Source organism: Centruroides sculpturatus, unplaced genomic scaffold (genome assembly GCF_000671375.1).
Source record: "Centruroides sculpturatus isolate CEXI.00-Female unplaced genomic scaffold, Cexi_2.0 scaffold1600, whole genome shotgun sequence".
Classification (NCBI taxonomy): domain Eukaryota; kingdom Metazoa; phylum Arthropoda; class Arachnida; order Scorpiones; family Buthidae; genus Centruroides; species Centruroides sculpturatus.
The window spans coordinates 115,176-125,222 of NW_019385942.1; positions in this window are offsets into that span (position 1 = coordinate 115,176).

Here is a 10,047-nt window from a genome sequence, read left to right on the forward strand (position 1 = left end):
ATAATAATAATAATAATAATAATAATATATCAGAAGGTACACAGAATTCACCCAGGAATAAGGTATCTCTGGACGATGAATAGATATATATACAGTCGAGTCTCCTATAACACGGGTTCCTATAGTTCGGATTCCTATATAACGGCGAAAAAATTGCGACGGTATCCGTACAAACCTGGTAAAAAAAACTCCTATAATTCGGTAAAACGTCATCGGACAGCCGAACTACTTTCCGCCGTCCAGCGCCACGCTACAGAGAGTTTAGGCGAGTAAGTTGAGTTTACTATCGTCTGTACAGTATGTAAATTAGGTACCGTAAGTCTAATACAGCACTAATTTTATACATTTCTTGTGAAAAAAACATTTCTTATTCAACGGCCATAAAAGTTATTTATATTAATGAGGTCTCAAAGTTCTACGAAGTTTTCGCAGAAAAATAACTTATCAGAAATCGCGCCCGCCGTTTGGTGCGCTGCTCCGCGACGAAAACAAGATTAAGCAACGGTGACGTTGAACTGTGCACACTCGGTAAGTAATACTACAATTTTTTGTTTATAGCATAGTTTATACGGATTATTCCCAAAAAAATATACGTATTTTGGAAATGTTGAGTCGGATTAGTCTAGGAATCGATTAATTTTATGGAAGAAAACCTTTCAAACAGCCGTAGTCCGTAAAGTGCATACGTGCCGGGCTGTGATTGGCAAGGACTCGTACAAAATTGATTCATAAAGAACGGAACGTATCTACCGTGTTATAGGGGGGGTCGACTGTATATATATATATACATTCGTGAATTATTATTTACATTTTCTGTATAACTTTAATTTTAATCACTTCATTTTTATCATTGCTAGTAATGTAATTTCATTAGTCAGTTAGAAATTTTATTTTATTTTAAACTCTACATGTATTTTATATTCTTTTTTTGTTCTGTCTGGTTGTGTAAAGAACAACTGTTAGCTACCAGAGAGGACGCCCTTTGGAGGACCCACATCTCGAAGATGCTGCATATGTAAACGCGACACCGAGATTGTTTGTATATCAACCAACATTGTAAAGGAATTTCGCCTATTTTTGCGATTTTAGGGATCCGTTTCCAAATTTTCAGTAATATCGATTTAAAATAATCAAGAGAAACAAATTAGAACAAAAAATTATCAATAAACTGTTATAAATCTAACAACATGCAAAGGAAAAGATGAGGGGATGACCATCGTTTCCTCCTTTTTCGATGTGTTGTATGGCCGATGATATGCTATGCTATCCATGTAACATGGATGTACATTATTCTTCATTGACAAAAGAGAAGGAGAACCACTGGATAACCAATTATGCTTTTTACAAATTACTTTACCTTCCTCCGGAACACAAGCATGATTGATCAAAAACGAAGAATAAAATAGAAAGAAGTGACGAAATTAGGAGACTGTATTAGCAGACTGGACAAACTGACTGACTGATTGTCCGGACTGGAGACGACCGACTGAGAGACTTACCCAGAAACAGGGAACAACCCAGTGAGAGACGGAGAAGGCAACTGGATGATGGACTGAGTGAAGGAGGAAGAAGACGAAAAAGTGAATAGAACAGGGAGAGAAAGTGAAGAAAAAAAGAGAAGAGAACTCTTTTCCTGGTATGTTATGAGTCGCACAGTTCGGATACCCCGTTAGGTACCCCGTTTTATAGATAGAAGTAGGCCAATTTCCTAAATCGGATTTTATAACTTTGTTTTAAAATTTTGTTTTTCGATAATAAATTCTCTTTGGTATTTGTACTTGACTTTGCATTCATCCTCCTGAGAGGCTCATTCCTGGACGTCGGAGTGAAATTTACCCTCGCGCCTTAACTATGTTTTTTTGTCTAAATCGGAGGTGTGTCCGACAAAACACACCTGATGTGATGACAGGGCCCTACCGTAAATGTCATAATTTTATTTTTGACGGCCCCCGAGCTCCCACAAAGCTTATTGTACCTGTCGTTCTCTCCTCTACAGGTGTCATATCATACACATTAAACAAAAGCTTGGAAACATTATAATTGAATAGAAATAAATATATCACACTACAGAAGGCCATTATATTGAATATAGTGGCCTTCTGTAGTGTGATATTGTGAGGAAATTCCTTAATACAGACACACACAATGACACACTTATTTAATTTTTGTTGTGTTTTGGTTGCTATGCTTTGACTTTCGTCCAGCAAAGTTCACAGTCACCAGTTTCAACCGAGCATAACTCACTAAACTCAAAATAATAATAAACTTCTTTCATTAGTTAGTTACTAATTGTAAAAGTTATAAATTATTAATAATTTTAACATTTTGTAAATAAATAACTATTAGCCTACCAAAGTTTACTTTTTATATTTAAGAAAAAATAATTTATTATTTAGTAAAATAATAGAATTTATACGTAAATATCAAATTTCCATTAAACGGAATTGTTTTTAGCCTATAAAAAATTTTACATTAATTGATTTTCTCGACTAAATTTCATAACATTATGATTGTAACTTAGAAAATAATAATTATTAATACTTCTGATTTTACTTTAAGAATTTAAAATCAATTAAAATGTAAATTAATAGATTATTTTTCTAGATTCGTTGTTTTTTTTAATTTTGTTTAATTATTAATAAAATTGATTTTTTTGTTTTCAAAATTATTTTTTATATTATTAATTAATATTTAATTACTTGTCAATTTAAATATTATTAACTCCGTAAAAACTGCACAATATTAATAAAGTAATGAAAGTAAGCAATTTTTAATTAAATTATTTCAAACTGATCTCCTGTTGATCTTGTTTATGAAGCCGAATTTTAATAATACAGTAGTATTTCAGTTGAAAATAATTTTATAAATGTAATAAATTTTAAAACTTTGACATTTTCATTTGTTAGTGAGAATGGTTTAAAACCTCAAAATATAAGACAAATTTCAATTATTAGACTCCCTCCAGCCGCGGCCTTATCCATTGCGAGGCCCTGGGCGGCAGACCTTTGCGAGGCCCTGGGCGGCAGATCTTTGCGAGGCCCTGGGCGGCAGATCTTTGCGAGGCTCTTGTCCTTTGTGCAAAGTATGTGAATTGAAATAGTAGGCACTTATTAATATTAATATATACTGTACTATAAATTAAATTTATTTTATTGTTATAACTAATAGCCAAGGATAAAATAAAAAGTTTTAAATATCAACTTTTTTCTACTTGGTTGTTGCGCGAGGCCCCTCCAAGAGCGAGGCCCCGGGCGATTGCCCTGCTCGCCACCCCCTAAGGCCGCCACTGACTCCCTCATCTATTATTTCCCTTAAAATTCAATTACAGTATTATTTTAAAAATACATCTAAATCGAACTTTTTAATATATACTATATTTCGATAATCTTGAGCTACAATATATTATATTTTCAATTTGAAATTCGAATAGAGAAACAATATACGGTCTATTCATTTGCAAAATATGCGATTTTTCCAAAATCTTGATTTTTTGTAAAGTCCTGCTTGTGTGCTTGTGTGCTTAAATTTCGAATGTTTTACATTTTTAATGGAATTAGGCGATGCAACAAATGGGCGATCTGCCAAAAGAGAAAGTGTCTTTCGAGAGGGTTTTTATTGGAAACTGGTCCTATTTTTCGTATTAAACACATTAAGAAAATCCGGAAAAAACCATGTCGCCAGCTGGTTGCTTCCACAATCTAAAACCAACTAGCTACAGGTGTTCAGGGGTTTATCCACTTAGTCATTAGTGGGTGCAGTTTTAATGACATTTGTATTTCGAAAACTGCATTGTTTAGCTTTATTTTTATGACTTCTTAGTGGAATTTTATCAATTTTATCTTTAATTTTAAAAATTTCAAGTGTTTACAGAACAGGACACGAAAACGAAGCAATATATATTTACCATACAATATGGAATAAAACAGAACACTAGAAACTTATAGAAAACTTAATTTAATTTTTAAAAAAAATTTGAATTTTTGATAATTCGAACATTTCTTATCTATTTTTTTTTTTGTTCGAATAAAAAGGTGTGTGCAGCGTTTCTTATATACTGTAATTATCTAACATATTTTATATAATTTAGTTTTGTATAAAGTATTATGAAAATAAAAGAATATAGATTATTTTCGGTGTTGACCACAATTATCATTGCATTAATAAACAAAATAATTTTGAAAACGTCTTAGAAATTATTTACAGAATAAAATACTTTAATCAATTCTAAAATAATAATTTCAAATTTTATTTAATATAACAGAATTAGTTTTCAGTTTAAATAAATACAAATAGATTCTTCAGTTTGTATGGTTTATAATTTAAGAAGTGCTTTTGAGATTAAACAAATCATAGCGTATCTCATTAAAAGACATTTCATCAACTGAAAAGACTGTAATTACTATTTTCAAGATACTTTCCGAATTTATGAGAAATTTCATTATTTTAATGTCATTAATTATTTTAACTCACCTAATTTTACTTATTAACAACAAAGTCAATTTCCTTAATTTTAAAATTTAATTTATTGCAAGTTTTGAATTACATCGAACCAGTTAATTCTTAGATCTACAGAAGAGATTCATTGCAAATAAATAGTAAAATATATTAAGCATTTTTTTTTATCGGTTTTCAAAGTTGTTTCTGATAATTTATAAATTTACAGAAGGTTCAAAATTCTTTGGAAAGAAATCGTAATATCAGGCTAACAAGTGTAATAATTTTCTTACCGTTCTATTATTCTAAACCATTACACTTACGAAGTAATTTAACTAATAAAAACTTTTTTCTTGAAAAGAGTTTTTAACATAATATCAACTTTTTTCTATATTGTATTTCTCCAATCGGATGGCCAAGGCGTTAAAGCGTCAACTTACTGTTCTGAAAAGACTCGGAATCAAATTCATTCTGATCGAAGAAACATCAGGAATTTTAGGTAATAATCTGTCCAGAACATGTCGACTCTAATTACCCAATCTTCCCATTGTGGACCTTACGCTTGGCCAAATCTATTGTGAGCCTGAAAAAGGTTCTTTTAATGCCTGCAGGTCGAAAATAGTAAAAACAAACATGTTATTTCAGTAATTTTACTTTTGTTATTATATGTAATAGTAACGGAAATATTAATAAAATATTTTAAAATACTCTATCATCCATTAAAAGATAACTGTTTTTTCTAAAGGAAAATTCGAACGTGGTTTCAGTAGAAATGTCTTTTCCAGAAATAAAAACTGCACCATTTTCTCGTTAGTCATTATAGTTCTTTCTTTATTTATTTTTTGGGAGACCTTCGGTTCTCTTTTAGATTTCTGGTTTCATTAGATGAAGAATTTCATTTAGAATATTAATCCAGCCATAAAACTTGATCATTATTTAAATTTTGTTTCTGGGTTTTTAAAAATATTAGAAACTGTCCCTAGAGCAAACTGTTTTTGTAGTGATCATCATTTATTTCATTTCTTTAAAGATGAATGGATTGCAGATTCGAGTTGCTTCTAAAAATGGAATTTTCGCTAGCTGTTTTGTTAGTGCTTGAACAATTATAAGTTTTGTGAACACGAGTCTAATAGATTCCAAGTTCGAATTCAAGCCTCTAAAAGTTCCCATTTTTCCGAAACGTCTTGATATTTGTCAATTTTAATAAGTAGATTCAAACTGATAATTGATCAATCAATCAGATTTCAAATCAAATAGAAAATTAAAACTCAACACCAGCAGCGCTCGCAAACTTTGAAAAAGGGGGGCACAAGCTATAAAAAAGGGCATCGTACATTACACAAGGAGCATCAAACTCTATGATTCAACGGATCAGCGCTTCCGGAAAATGACGCTGGTTGACCTGGAAACTGACTTGGCCTTGAAAACAAGGAATGGGTTTTGGTCAACATACGACACAGTTCCTTGGGTCAATGGACAAATATCGTTCATTACTTTTTTCATATTTACAGAATAGGCTAGAAGTCACGAATTTTCTGTTGTTTGAAACTTCTTGGGATTAGGAAAAGAGGACATGTGTCCCAAGTGTAACAATGTGCGAGCTTATTACCCTCAGAAACCTCTACGTACATGTTATGTTTGACGGTTCCTAACAATGTATTAGTGCTCTGATAGTACATAATGTCTGTCTTATTGATAAAATAGATGGACTCCTTGAAAATCCGAAATTGATGATTTTCAATAAAAAGTAGTAGGCCTAATTGATTTTCTCTTAAAGTAAAAAGGTAACCAAAGACAGGTAAATTCTAGGTAAATTAACCTTAATAAGTCATTCAGAACTGAATTTCAGTTTATTAATCGGTCAACCAATTTTGCGGAAAATAGACTGCCGATTCAATCATAGCACTATCCATTATAATTCGAATTACAATTGATGAAACAAGACAACGTGTTGGTATGGCCGACCTGTTCCTGATGCGTAAACCCTCAACTAACTATTAATGTTCAGTGGTTTTATCCATTCGGCCACTGATAGGCCCAGCACTATTCAAATTTTATACGTTGCTTACAATTTGATATTAAGTTATTCTCGTATTGAAAAGTCATAATCTCGCTAGTCAGATAAATAGAAGACCCACTGCAAAAGGAGAAGGACTTTTGTTTAACAAAACATAATTTTTGAGCTGTGAAGGACGAGTCGCCAAGAATTTCCGTTGCATTTACCACAACCGGATCTAAATGCATAAAAAACAACAAATTTTTCACATATTAGATATTAGATTTATGAAAAATTTCATGCATCAACATAGTAAGAATTCATTGAAGAAGAAAGGAATCTAAATTATCATCAATAAAAATCAGTTGAACAAAGAAAGGAAGCAATTGCTATTTTCGCACGGAATTTCAGATGATCTTTTCTGAAATCTTTATATCAGATTTTATCTAACGAAAACATATTCATATTTTATTTTGAACTGTAAACAATGATCTACACTAAGTTTATATTCCTCTAAAAGTTACATTATATCTACAGTTTCAAGAATACATGTGACTTGTAAATGTATTAGAATTTCTCCAGTAATATTGACAGAATTTAAAATTAGTTTGGAAATTTTACGAATTCTAATAATAAAGGCATACGATTTAATTTAAATTCAAGATATTTATGAGATGCCATTATGAAAATCCTTTAGATAATATTTTAAATAAAATTAAGAAGCATAAATTATTAATTTATACGATAATTGCGCATAAACATTACCCTGGAGTATGAAATTACTATCGAATAATCTGCAATGCAAAGATGATGGATAATTAATTAATTATAAGAATGGATGCCTAAAATAGCATTTATTTTCATTAAAACTTTGGCTTACATCATTGATAAAAGGATTAAATAAAGAGGACTTGATCTCCCTACTCTCTGAATACAGAACTTATTCTCTGATAAAAGAAATCATGAAACTGTTATATTTTAAGAATATGGGTTTAAGAAACAGTGTTAAGTTTTTTCTTATAATTCATCCCTGGATTAAAATATTCAAAGAAAACAATTTATCAGATTATAAACTAATTTAAATTAATAAAGTAAAACAAATATATTAATCATACTTATTATTTCTAGTTATTAGCAATTATTAATATTTTATACTTAATTGTTTCATCGAAACTTTTCTAAACACTTCTTAAAATTAATATTTTTTAAATAATCAGTAATATCAATAAAATAAATTATGAAGTCACTAAAAATTTATTATTATTATCATTATTATTTATTTGGTGGGTTGTGCTTTATTTAGTACGGTACCTTACAGGTCTACTATGTGGGAACAACACCAAGGCTTAGGCTATCTATTAAAAAAATTATTGCAATATTATTAAACATAGAATTTGATTTCATTCTAATTATATTAAAACTAGCTGTAATCGGCCACGCGTTTCTGTGGCTCAAAATGTATCTATTATAAATGTATAACACTCACTGCGGGAGAGAATTTTGAAAAATCCCTTCTTAGTGTACATTCTCTTGACATTCCCTATTAAAACGCAATGAAAAACGCAAAAAAAACCATCTAAAATAGCATAATAGAAGCCGAGTTCTTCACGGTCAGCCTTAATTTTGTCCCTCTCCCCGCGGGTGGAATTTCTACATCTATATAATATAAAAACACGGGGGGATTCGAATGCACGTTGTGTCAAAATCTCAAAGCAATCGATTAAGAACTTTCGAAGATTTAAGATTTTGAATAAACGAACATTTACATTTTTATTTATATAGATTGTAAACTTTTCAGTTATCGAATTTAGTATGAAAAGTATTATTATTGAGTTTGAAATTCTAAGGGATATGAGTGGTGTGAACAATCGGTTATTAAAAAACAAAAAAATAAGATAATATATGATGTATCTTGTAAAGTATTGACTTGTAACAGAGAGGAAACAAAAAAAGCGCCAACCTCGCTAATTAAATCCACGTGTGGTCCGGTGATAGACCACTTGCCCGACGGTGAACTCCTGGCCAGAAACAAGTGGATCGTATATCAGCGGACGTAAACGTAAGCTTCACTCTCATCCGATAAAATCGGACCTGGATGAAAGCTGTTCGCGCAAGTAAGATTTGTAATTGGTCGGAAGTTTTTCTCTAAAAACCTCTTAAATTGCGGAGCGAACGGGAGAGGGGAGAGAAGGGCTCGAGACTGGTAACACGGAAGTCTCAGACACGTGGGAAGCCCTCTGAGCTTAGAGACAGCATACTCATCTGGTAACTACCTCGGGGACTGGTAGTGCTGGGACAGGGCGAACCGTGCAGTAGAGCCACTCCACAGGCTGATCGTGGCCTCTCAGAGCTTAATAGTTCCTGAAAGCCAATCTAGTATGTGAAGCACACGCTTTGTATCCTGTATTTACTGTTTTTCAACTTGTATACTATATATATATATATTATAAATAAACTGTAAATATTGTCTATCTTGAGTGTGGAGCTGTGCTTTCACCAATCCTGAATCCCAAAATATATCTAGTCGTGATAAATACGACAAACCAGCTCAACGAGATGGAGTTTGGGGAAGAAACTTCACTTATCTATTACTCCATTATGAGTAATAATATAACTTAGTAATTATTACAGAATGTGTTTAACTAATTGTTATTTAATACCGATAAAATTTTAATTTATATATATTTGATATCGCTTTCTAAATTTAATTACAAAGTAATTTTTGAAATTAAGTTCTGATATACTTTTTTACATTCAAGAATAATATGTAAGGGGATTTCCTTACCTACAAATCTCATTGTTTCCTATTATCTAGTGCCTTAGTTTTGAGTCTGAGAATAGGCTATATAAAAGAAAAAATTCAAAAGCGACTATATATTCACAAAAAAATAATTTATTTAATGACAGATTGTTATTTAGTCTATTGTAAAACAGAGCGTGCAACAACAATACTAGGCTATAGTTTAAAATTTAAAACTATTCCTCTTTGTTTTAGTCGTCGTTTACTATTAATGGTAGAACGAAGTATATGAGCATCATTCGTTAACCTAAAGACGATAAACATTATCTATTGATATAATTAAATTTTTATAAATCGTTTTGAGAAATAAATTTGTAGGAGTAAATTTATAGAGTAAATGAAGTCTACTACAGATTTTTTTAAATAGCTTTAATTAAAAATTAAAGCTATTTAAAAAAATAGCCGTAAGTTACTTTAGGAAGAAACAGAGAATTCCTAATTCTCTGTTTCTTCCTAAAGTAACTCATAAAAAGTAAGAAAAATTTCTTTTTGTAATTACTTTAAAACACCAACAAAATAAACATGAAACTCTTTATAGGATTATAGTTCAGGAGTAAAGTTTTCTAAAATTTTTTGTTTATTCTTATGTAATAAAGATGACTTTTAAAATGCATTTATTCTTACCGAGACATTCGCTCTCAAAACATAAAAATCTACTTATAAAAGTTTATCTGTCCCAAAAAAAAACCCACTCTAAAGTAAAACTAAACAAAATGACATTTAATAGAATATAAGAACGAAATTTTTACATCTGTACTGAGTTTAGAAACCGAATAAAGTAATCTCCTTTTCTGTCTGACTTATTAGTCATTTGAGA